General features: G+C 44.2%; 1 long non-coding RNA gene across 1 annotated transcript; it reads right to left on the bottom strand.

Moving 5' to 3' along the window:
• Window positions 1-9,623: 9,623 nt before the first annotated feature.
• Window positions 9,624-10,760, bottom strand: LOC125503694. Its single transcript, XR_007281020.1, has 2 exons — window positions 10,448-10,760; window positions 9,624-10,264 (listed from the first exon to the last, which is right to left on the bottom strand). It is a non-coding gene; the product is annotated as an uncharacterized LOC125503694 (long non-coding RNA).
• Between the last annotated feature and the right edge of the window lie 862 nt (window positions 10,761-11,622).

Genomic DNA, 11,622 nt, shown 5'->3' with positions numbered 1-11,622 from the left:
AAAAAAGTTGGGCGGAAGATCGATGTTTGCATTTGTTGTTGTGCCTTGTCTGTTTTGTTGCCTCTTACAAACGTCATGGTGTGCCTTCAGTCTTTGTACTATGCCTTGAATCTTTTTCTTACACTGTTTGCAAGTTGCTTGCATCCTGACTTATTAGAAGAGGTGGTTTTGATGTAAAACTGCCAAATACTGTCTTCTTTTCTTCCAGCCATTGCGTTCTTTTCAAACTGACTTTTTATTACATTACGTCATTTATATTACATTTTAATAATGACTTTTTATTATTACACAAACACATAAAATCTACACACTTATTGAATCGGTTCAACTTAGCTTGAATCTTCTCGGCAACAATTGCAATGACTTTAAAACAGCTAATTAAGCGGATTTATCAATTGATTTAATAAAAATAAAAAAAATCGTGATTTTTTTGATTAGTTTAAATAAATCAGTGATTTTTTATTTTTTTAATAAAAATCAATGTTTGCCCAACACTGGTTCTCTTCAATCTCATACATGCTTGCAACCAAACCTTGACCACTCTTTGTCTATGAAAGATGGATCTTTCTCTATTCACTAAATCGCTAGTTGAAATCGCGAATTGTTCAGATATTCGCAACTGTTTGCCAGGTTTTAATGCAGGAGTGAGCAGGATTCATCAATGTTTGCGTCGATTGTCGATCTCTGTTGGGGTTAGAAATTTTGCTGGAAAGACCACCTTTTCAAGTGGTTCTTGGGACTGTTTAGGTACGTTCCACGGCCATCGGGCAAAGAATTTTTAAAATGTTGCGACCTTCAAGATAAAAGCCCACAGTAGCGATATGAATCGTTGCGTGTTTTTTGGATAACTGCGTCAAGGAGGGCGCAGCTGCAGACATTGTGACATGACATTGACAACAGTTTGACATTGACGCAGAAAACGAGGCTGTCGGCGCCCAATCAGCTGGCAGGCGGCCCAAATGACGGAGATGGTCGCAGTCTCGTTTAATGCGATTTGATTTGACAGTAATCCGGTTATCGAGTCCGCCACCCCACGGCGCCATTCAATTATATTAAATAGCATATGCCTATCGTGCCGATCCACTTGGCATCCTTCGGGACCGGGAGCGCGCTCAATCAATTTATAAATAATTATTATTCTAATTTATTTACTCGTCCCCTCCGGCGCCCCGATAGGCCCGGCTTGGTGACCGGCTCCCCTTTTGTTGTCTTTGCTGATTTGGCCCCATGATGATGATGATGGTGAACGGAAGGAGCCGATCGCGACTTCTCCTTTACTTTTGGGTGCATTCGGCTCCCCATGCCAAGCGACCGGCCACCCCCTAATTCCGATCCCCTCGGGCGTGCTCTAATAAAATGCACGTTTAATAGTGTAAATTGAATTGCAAAATCAAGGCTATGACTCGATGATGAGGACCGACAGTGGTGACCTCAAATCCCTGCTAAGGGCTGATTCCCACACCCCCCGACTTGTCAGTCGACTTTGGGCCCGAAAGGGGGACGCGAACCCCAAGGGAAACCGACGCTCCGCTCTCGCCTGTTTACATCCTATCGCATACTTATAATGCGACAGTTGATGAGCGCGGCAATATGCTTCGGCGATATTTAATCGCACCCCCTGGCCGCAAGGGCTCGTTTAATAACTGCTGCCTGACTAAATCCGACGAAACGCTTGCTGCTGGGGTTTTTCTTCGCTTTTACCCGACAACTGCGCATGTAGATAGCAAAAATTCTAAAAAAAATTGACCACAGACTGCAAGAGTCTAAAGAGGCTCTTACTTCCCCTAAAGGAAAACTAGGACAGTTCGAGTACGACACTGGGGCATATCAAACGCCGGCAACACCGCGTTTTTCTGCCTAAACCAGTCGCTTTTATTTGTCTGAAAGTTTTCTTCCGCAGGGAGGACATTATTTACTATGACTTTCCGCAATCATCATCAGGCAATTTTTGACATATTTTCAAAATTCCATCTGATTTACGAGGTTTTTTATTCAGAAACTAATCAAGGAACAGAGTTGCTGATCATTTATAGAGAAAAGTCCGCTTTATAGCCTGAAGGTACAATTTTTAGTCACCTTTAGATAATTTTCCAGAATTTTTCTAAGTTGCATGAGGTTTCCGCCGATGTTGAGCTGGTCGTAGTTTGACATTTATTTGCTGGAAAACTTGCAGATTTAGATAATTACTTTTGAATCTCGTTTGTGAGGAAAAGGGTGCTTTATAAGCAAAAAACGTCTCGAATTTCAGTCACCGTCAGGCAATTTTTAAGAATTTGTCAAAATAACGTCTGGTTTTTGTGGTGGGTTTTGCCGGCCGGAGTTTAAATTGATTTTCTATGTAGCTTGTATAGCCAGAAAGGAAATTTTGGATTTGGATGGACATTTTTCCATATGGGTCTTTGCCTCAGAAGGAAACATTTCCAAAAAAAAATGTTTTTTTTTTTGTTGAGTTTAGGTTGCATTAGTTCGTGAGTCAATTCGAATTTCGGTTGATTATTAATTTTTAGTTCAATACAAATATTCAGCCTTTGCATCCAAGCCCAATCCGCTGGATGCTGACCCTACTGGATTTCGAAGCTGTTCGCTTTTCGAATGATGGTTTGGATGCAAGAAAATGATTTTAACTGTCTGACTTCTAGTTCAACATCCCCCAGACATTTTTGGGCGTCGCCTATATTTGCCTGAAAGCTTTCTTTAGAAGTTTTTTCAAATAAATCGGGGATTTTTGTCGAAGTAAACGCAGCCAATTTGACATAGTTTTTCCATATCGAAAGGCCACAGAAGAAAAAATGTGAGTTTGTGACTGAATGTAGGGTAATTTTTTTCGAAAACCAATCTTTTTTGGCAACAAATGTTGCTTTGATGTGCGCGACTGATCAAAAGTTATGCACTGAGTTTTTCTCAAAAGTCTCATTATGAATAGTTTTGAGAAAATGCCCAAAACGTAATTTTCAACAAACGCAAATATCTGTAAACTAAAAACCGATCGCGATATTCCATTAGCGCCACTGGACTGAAGGCCTCAATCTACATTTAAAAAGTTGTTTTTGTGTCCCTTTTTCACGCAATTACGTAGTAAACGAGCTTCTGGTGATTTGTTGCTTTTGAGTCCGATTCTGGAGACAAAGTTTCCATATGGAAAGTCCACCAACGCGAAAATTTTCAGAAAACATTTGTGGCTACATTGGCATATCCGTACATTCAAGTAAAAAATCAAATTGGACATGGGAAATTTCGGAAATATTTTACCTCTACAGTAGGTAGGTACTGAAAAACTCTAATTCAGGGCGATTTGATATACAATTCCATAAGTGTCTTCAAACCAGTAAATAGTGGATCTCAAAGTTGTTTCCTACTCCGGTTGGGATGCAAAAAATCTTGCCAACTCCCCGATTTCCAGTTTATTGGTGCACAGCTTCGACATCCAGTAGCTTCTAACGCATTTCTTAGGTGGCTGGCGAGCAGCAAAAGTTTCGGTCTGGCCCCAAGTTAGATTGTTTTATATTCCAGTTGGACGATTAGGAGGGCATGGGGGGAAGTCATCCCCACAGTAGAGCCGGAAAGCAGCGTATGTATATGCATGAGAGCTGCATTGAGGCCCGTTCCGCTCCATCGGCGACAGCGCCGCGACGCCGGAAGTCCATCTAATGTATCCGCAAGCGCTAGACTGGCCCCCCCGGCCTGTTTAGCGGGGGGTGCGACGGCAAAACTAATGCCACATTTTCGTTTTTTTCTTCCACTCACCAAACAACGCGAAACGTTTCGGTTGCCAACCGAAACTGGTCGTCTTCAGTAATGGCTATGTGGGGCTTTTTCGCCCCCAACTGTCCATGACTAATTGCTGGCCCAATTCATTGACTTTATGGCCTCGAGTCGTGTCTCTGGATATCTATGGGGGGCAATAAAAACGTCAGGCCGAGAGGCCCATCGGTCGTGTAATCTTATATCCGATGCTCGTAAAAGCCGATTTTTTACGAGTCGTCCTTCGCACTTTTCCTGCTGCTGGTCAATTGACCAACACAGATCCAGGGTTAGCGGGAAATTTCCTCGATTCTCGACCCTGTCCATTGCACGGCGGAACGTTTGTTTGGGGGCTTTTCTCAAAATATTTGCCTATTTTCAAAACAGGGGGTCTGGCAACGGACAAAAGCGTGGCAATCTTTTGTGGCGCGCTTTATTTGTTATCGGCGACTAATAATTGTAGCAACAGGTTGTCGCCGCATTGTCCGCATTACCATCATAATCATGTCATTCTTTTCGCTTACATTCATGGAATAAAGGGGCAGCTAAGGGATCGTTTCAGGTGGCATCTTTTATTATTGTTAGTGCACCGTTTGAATGCAATGGCTCAAATAGGCTCTTCGTTTCACACTTTAGTGTCTCATCAGGTACGATCACTTTCAGTTGAAAGTTAGTGTGACTGTAAATGTCGCAGCTGATGAATAATAAAATGTCGATAAAGCGGGACATGGTAGAGTCCGGTCGCATAAATCGGGGCCGAAATGCTGATTTCCTCAGTCCGGGAGCCCCAATATTGATTCCGGTGATGCATGGCCGGAAGCGATTAGTCCAATCGGTGCGCCGTATCGTCGATCGACCATAAAAATATTAGCGGTCAAGAATCCGGTCTTTAGGACGGCCGTTAGTGTCCGATGGACTGCGATTGAGGGGCGCTTCCCCGGCTCCCCCATCCATTCGAAGCCCACTTGAGGAACAGTTCAATGAGTCATATTCATTTGCGTGTAACTTTTAATAACCATCATCCAGAGCGCGGCGAAGGGTTAATTAATCCCTCTGCGAGCTGGCGGAGTTGTCATGGTCGCAAAATAATTGTCGCCACTTTGATACGGGGCCCATGTCGAATCGATTGTCGATTGTTCGGGAGGATTTTTTCGAAAAATATCCAGCCGGCCTTGAAGATGTGGCCGAGTCGGGCGCAAGCAAATGGGGAGTGTGCGACCGTTTAGGGCCAACCAACCCTCGCGACCTAAATGCCGACCAATCACTGCCTAGAACAAAAGAATACAGTCTGCGGTAAAAGTTGGCCAACTTGCGTCCCCCTGTTGCCGTTGATCGGCAACGGCCCTAAAAGGGCGCCCGCTCGCGTACACTCAGCTTCACAGCCATTTTTGCCTCGACGTTGCGAGAGGGTTTTTGGTTTTTCCAGATGCCGGGGGATTATTTACGCGCTTTCGGCGGAATGGGGGCCGCTGCGCAAGAAGCCGCCAGCTCGTCAAAGTGTTGTCTTTGTGCGATCGTTGCCGAAACTTTGTCAATTTGTCATTTTGCGCCCATCATAAATCATCAACAGCCTGCCTGCCTGCCTCTCCTGCCCGAAAAACCAACATGGAAATCCGAGACTAACTTTTCAAAGTGGGGGAAAAGTTGGTCTACTTTTAGAGCCAAAGGCCAAATCAAAGGCAAAAACCAAAGGCAATGCGTTTTTGCAATTGTGCACTTGTTGGCACCAAAACGTAGGCGATTTCTAAATCATTCAGTTCTTTTCCCTTCTGTGGTTTCGCTATCCGATAGTTAGTTTATACAAAACCTATTGCGCTTTTATAATTTTATATGGGGTGATTGGCTCAATTGATGTGACAAAATTCACAGGCTCTCGAGGCAAAAAATATTGCGTTTCCGGCAAGATTGTCTGATGTGAAAGTGAATACTTTATGCAGAAATGAATGCTGCGCAGCTAAATTTGCGTTAACTTTGGAACTGCAGAAATTCTGATTACTTTACGCCATGTGGTTTCTCTTTAATGCGTTATTGAGTCCCATTTGCTTTTTTTTGGTAGTCAGTGTTTTAAAATAAATCAAGAATCTTCGACAGATTTTCTGCAGGGCTGCCAATGAAGGCATACAAAATTTTTCTAAGTCCGACATGCTTCTGGTTGGACAAAAATCCAGTTTTTTGGATCTCAACACCAAAAGCTTAAAGACAAACCAAATAGCTCGAAACCGTTTTTGACTTTTTCGTCCATCTCTTTTATGTACAGGGTGATCTCAAAAAAATCAACTTTTTGGTCTTGTACTGATAACTGATACAGGGTGTCCCGAAGTTGTTGGACAACAATGATAGGGCGTACAGAGGTACAAAAATTTCGGATCTGGCTTCCTTATGGAATGACGGGTTTTCAAAGTGAAAAGTTTAAAAAAGAAACTTATTCTTAATTGTTACACCGTTTATTTTGCGTTCGTGAAATTTTTGTAACAAAAGAAGCTCATAGATACTTGTTATTCTGAGTTGGAAATTTATCCGAAATCTTGTCATTGCCCAGGTACGGTCAAAATTAACTTTTATTATGCGTACAAATTTACCGGCGTTGCCAAATTTGGGGATATGATCAAGCAGTGAGGTAGACCCATTTTTTTTCTTCGAAACGGGTATACTTAGCTTGTTTTTCTCGATATCTCTTACGGCTTTTGAGATAAAACACTTTTTGTAGTTTGTAGCGGCATCTTCAGAGACATTCGTAATACGGGGTTGCATGACAAAAGGCTCAAATCTGAATAACTCCCGAAATCTGTGATTCTCGAATATTTTCAACTAAGTGAAGTTTAATTTCAAATATTTCGTTCATTATTGCAACCCGGTATGCGCTGTATTGAATTTTTTTCATCAACAAGTCGACTGTGAGGTGTGATGTTTTAACTTCAAGATTATCTCCGCAAGACTGTAACGCACTCTGTAAATAAACGAGATGGGCAAAAAATTAATTAACATTTTTCGAGTTATCAGGTGTATCTTTAGGCGTATGATGTTAGAATGAGAAAAAACACGTTTTTTGTCCATGTGAGGGCATGTGGAACTTTCACCCGTTTTGCATTGTTTCCTTTGCCAGCCCGTAGAACTTTTATCTGAAGCAATAAATTCTTGCAAAACCACACTAACTAACGATTCAAACAGAAATAAAATCTCTCGCTGCTTAATGAAGAAATTTCTGCAAACTGGGTCTGTTAATGAAGTGGAAACAGAAACACGCGTTCGTCCTGGTGGCTCGACGGCTAATATTGCATCAGTACGTGCAATTGTTGAGGAAAGCCCAACCACATCAATTCGGCATAGATCTCAGGAAATTCGTGTTTCCACAACCACTATGCATCGAATTTTAGCAAAAGACTGGAATTTTCATGCGTACAAAGTTGAATTGGATCAAGAGCTAAAGCCGGCAGGCCATGGGCAACGAAGAGCCTTTGTTGATTGGATTTTGGAACAACGACAATTGGACGGTGATTTTTCAACGAAAATCATCTTTAATGACGAGGTCCGTTTTCATCTTTATGGCTTCGTTAATGGACAAAGTTGTCGCTTTTGGTCGCAATACGAAAACTTATTGGACGGATTTCGAATTGAGAATGTTCCATAATTGAACCAGAATATTCGAGTGTTTCCAAACGGCTAATAAAGCAAGTGATGCTCACATCACTGGCTTTATTCTTCTTTGAAAACACTCGAATATTCTGTTTCAATTATGGAACCTTTTTAATTCGAAATCCGTCCAACAAGTTTTTGTGTTGCATCCATTGAAAAATGCATTCAGAACACAGACATGCATTTAGGAGTAAACAAACGATTGCCTAAGGCAGAACTGAGCAACAGTGCGGACAAATTTCTGGTTGTGGAGTCAGAATGTGGAGAATGTTGATTTGTTGCGTATTTGCGGTAAAAAAAGCTAGCATTTTGAACTTCCGGACTGTTGACTTTGCGGACACGCTGTATAGAAACGCATGGTTGCCAGGTGTGGGCCAGGGTGTCGATTTCTTGCGACTGTTGGGCTGGAGACACAAAGGTTGCAAAGTAGGCGAACGATGCGCGTTTAGTTGGGAGAAAAAATGCGAGGAGAGACGAAATAATAAATCAAACGCGGAGCCAAGCTAATCTGTTCCCATCAGCATAAATCCAGCGAAGGCTGTGAGAGAGCGATGGCCGCCGCTGCCCGTCAACAGAGACGTACAAACGCGTTAATGATTGATCCAGTCAGTGCGGCGTATATAAGCGTAATAAGCGGCCGCGGCTGCATAATTTATTGGACCTGCATTCACGTCATCGCGTTATGGATGTGACTCCGAAAATTAATTTCGGTAGTTGTAAAAGATAAATTAATAATGGCGGTCCCGATGGATGGATGGATGGATGGAAGCGGCAGCAGCAGCAGCAGCAGCAGCAGCACCAGCATATCAGCCCGAGAAATGGACTGGAAGTATCAGGCGCGCGAGGGATGGTAATGAGCTTATTTCTTTCGCTTCTAATGGCCGTTAACGGTGAAAAATGTCCGCCGATTATCAGAGCCGCCTAATGGTTGTTCGCCTCCTTTTGCCCAACGAACGTTTAGCCGAAATTCCGCTCATTTATCCGGCCTCAATTCGAGATGGGAAAGCAATATGGGCAACTCCAATGGGCGGCAATTTGCGGCCCATTGTAATGTAAATAGATAAATAGTGACACCGGCCTTTTTCCGGTTCTTTTGTCGCGCGATCGAACACAAAGGCCCCCACTAATCGTAAGTAATAATTCGGAGTTTCGTTAAAACGCTACTTCCTTTTTACCATTTATTATGTTCTAATTGACCCACCGGTGGTGCGCTCTGTGACAACTCGGACTCTCGCTCATTCTCACAATAGGAAATTCTCCGATTTCTTTGTTGATTAACGATGGCGCACATCTCGACCCCGTAAATTTGACGTGTATCCCGCATATTTCGATTCCCGACCAAAAAAAAGCCTATGTAATAAAAATCCCCCGATTTATATCCGGGCATCGGCTAATTCATCACATTTTATGGGAATTATCATCCAACAGCAGGAATCTGTACCAAAAGCCCTCTTATTGAGAATCTGCCCCTGTTGCCAGTCTAGTGTATTTTTCGCTAGTTTCTTTCATCGCCTGTTGCTTTCTAGGTTGTTTCAAATATGTTTTCCTTTTCTAGTCATGAAGTGGACACCTTTGTCCATACGAAGCCAACGTTTCGCCCGCAGATCCGCAATCATCACGGCAAATTGGAGAGTTTTACGAGGTGCGTAATATTTGTCTTGAATAGGCTACTTGCACATTTAGGGTTCCGCTGCGAATAGTAGCCGATTCATTAAGAAAATGGGCTGAGGTTCTTGGATCCTGGCAATTTTTTGCTTTCGCCGTTCAATTCGGGAGAGTTTTAGTTCCCAGCTGCTCTGGACGTGGACCAGAGTGAGGGCGCGTGGAAGTGGAAAGAGCTCAGAGCATTTTCCATTTCCACAGCTCAAACTCGTCCTCAAGGCGAGGAGCACGGCCACATTTTTGCCGAGAACCTCTTCTCCATGGTATTTGATGGAGGTAAATTCTTCGGGGAATTTTAACTTCCAGCCGGTCTGGACGTGGACCAGGGTGAGGGCGCGTGGAATTGGAAGAACCCTGAACCATTTCAATATCCACAGCCCAAACTCGTCCTCATCCAGAGCTTTAGTGGGGGGAGAACACGAGGCATTTTTGCCTCAAGTTCGGACCGAGATGGGGGCCGTTTTCTCCTTTAAGGTAGGAGGAATTTGCCACACCTGGAGGGGACGGTCTGTTCGTGACGTAATCAACCACAGTGAACACGCGGAAGTTTTTGGGATTTGTATTTTTTTGGAAGAAATAAAAAACCGTTTTAAGCAAATGAGTTTTATTTCAATAAACGACAAAAAACGTTTCAACGTATATACGTTGACCGATATTTAGCACAAAATCACAGGTCTGAAAAATTGGGCGGATGGTCCATCTGGGGCTGAATTGACGCTACCGCGAGACTCGAAGAGGCTCCCCTGACAAGGCGAAGTCAAACTCCTCAACTCCTCTTTCAAACTCCTCAACTCCTCTTTACGGAGAGTCGAAAAGTCTCCCCTGCGGAACCGACCTCCACCTCAACTCCTCCGGAGAGTCGAAGAGTCCGAGAGACCTCCGAGGCTCCCCTCCCAATGCGAAGTCCAACTCCTCAACTCCCTCAACTAACTCGATGCTACCGAGACGAGGAGTGCTGAAATCAACTCTAAGCAACGTCCTCGGTGTAGCATCAAAATGAGGGTTAGGAAATAAGGGTTTACTAATTAGGGACGCAGCTAAAAGGGTTTTTTCCATTGTGTCTCGAGGCAAGTGAAAAAACCCTTCCAGTACCCCAAACTGCTGCCCTCACGTCCGAACCCTCACCGATTGTTCAGGGAGGCTCGGAGCGGAAGAGAAGAGAAGCGTTTGCACTCACCTGAGAAATGTTCCYGAGAMGTATGAAGGTMCTCAGCCTCTTGGCGGTGCACTGAAACAAAGATACTTTTCCTCGTAAACTCGATACCATCCAGATGACAGTTGGAAAATGAGGGTTTACTATTTAGCGGCGTCCTGCTCCAGTCCCCAACTGTGCAACCTTCACGTTTGAACCCTCAGCGAGTCTTGAAAGAGGATGGAAACCTAAAAGAAGAGAAGCTAACTTTGCGCTCACCTGAGTAATTGAGCAGGAGGAGGAGAAGAAGAGTGTTRAGGSGCTTTTGGACTGCTGGACCACTGAAACAAACATACTTTTGGTGCGATAAAAATACTGGGTGACTGAACAGGAAGGGGGGCACCACTCAATCGACCCCCTGGAAGTGAATGTATGGAAGCGGGACGTTGCGTAATGGAAGAAAGGAGTCAGGAGTCGGTATCATTGTCGCGCCATCCTTCACTAAAAAGTATCATTAGTTACGGCAAGAAGTTGGACCCTCGTCTTGCCAAAAGGATTACTTTTCGCCGCCAGCCGAGAGATTGATATATCGGTGGAGGTGGTGGTGGTGGCGGCGGTCTAGGGAAATTTTCCAGTGCATGTGGGGGGAGGGCGGCTGCGCCCCCTTAAAACGTCCGACAGGAGAATAACGAGCGAACCACCCCCGGCCCGGCTGGACGCTGCTGTCGCTAATTGATAAAGTGCTGTTTATTCTAAGGGCTACATGCACTTCCAATCTAGTCGAGTGTGTTTACAGGGCTAAGTGGGGCCGCTTGGAAGATTACCTTTGTCACCAAACATGTTGGGAGAGAATCTAAGACTGGTCGAGTCGGGCACCGGACGGGAGCCTGCGCAGCAGTGCCGGCCGAGAAAATCCCTTTATAATTATCTGTCAGCCCAGGCAGTGATAAAGGTCTTAGGAGGCAAAAATGCGAACAGCATTTCATTTCAGGCAGCGGGAAAATTCCTTTTTCCCGGATCGGGGGTGACGGCTGCCTGGTGCGAGATACGCTCGGGTTTCACTTCATCCGGGGGGCAGGTTTCAAAAGACTCAAAATTACTTTCGGGATAAGAGGGATTAGGCCCGAACGCCGCTTGTTTCGTTCCGGCTGCTGTGGCGGCATTAGGCAGAGAGGCAGAGGCCGATGGGTGCCGATGCCGCCCCCGCGCACTCCGATTCAATTCGCTTTTTTACCCGAAACCAGATGGATGGATTAATTGCGTCGGCCGATCGACGGAATTAATTCCTCCAACTGCCCGCCATCTGCGCGGATTGATTAAAAAACTAAAATATATCGCACATACCTGCCCAAAAATTACATTTTTATTCGAATGAATCAAAAAGTGCCATTTTGCGAACAGAAGCGATGATCAAAAAGAAGCACTTTTCTTTAGCGTTCATTTGTTTTACTTTT

The sequence above is a fragment of the Dendroctonus ponderosae genome, unplaced genomic scaffold, assembly GCF_020466585.1.
Source record: "Dendroctonus ponderosae isolate FM_Combo_2020 unplaced genomic scaffold, Dpon_F_20191213v2 Dpon_F_20191213_237, whole genome shotgun sequence".
Classification (NCBI taxonomy): domain Eukaryota; kingdom Metazoa; phylum Arthropoda; class Insecta; order Coleoptera; family Curculionidae; genus Dendroctonus; species Dendroctonus ponderosae.
Note: the sequence above shows the minus strand (reverse complement) of the source record. Positions and strands in the feature narration are given on the sequence as shown.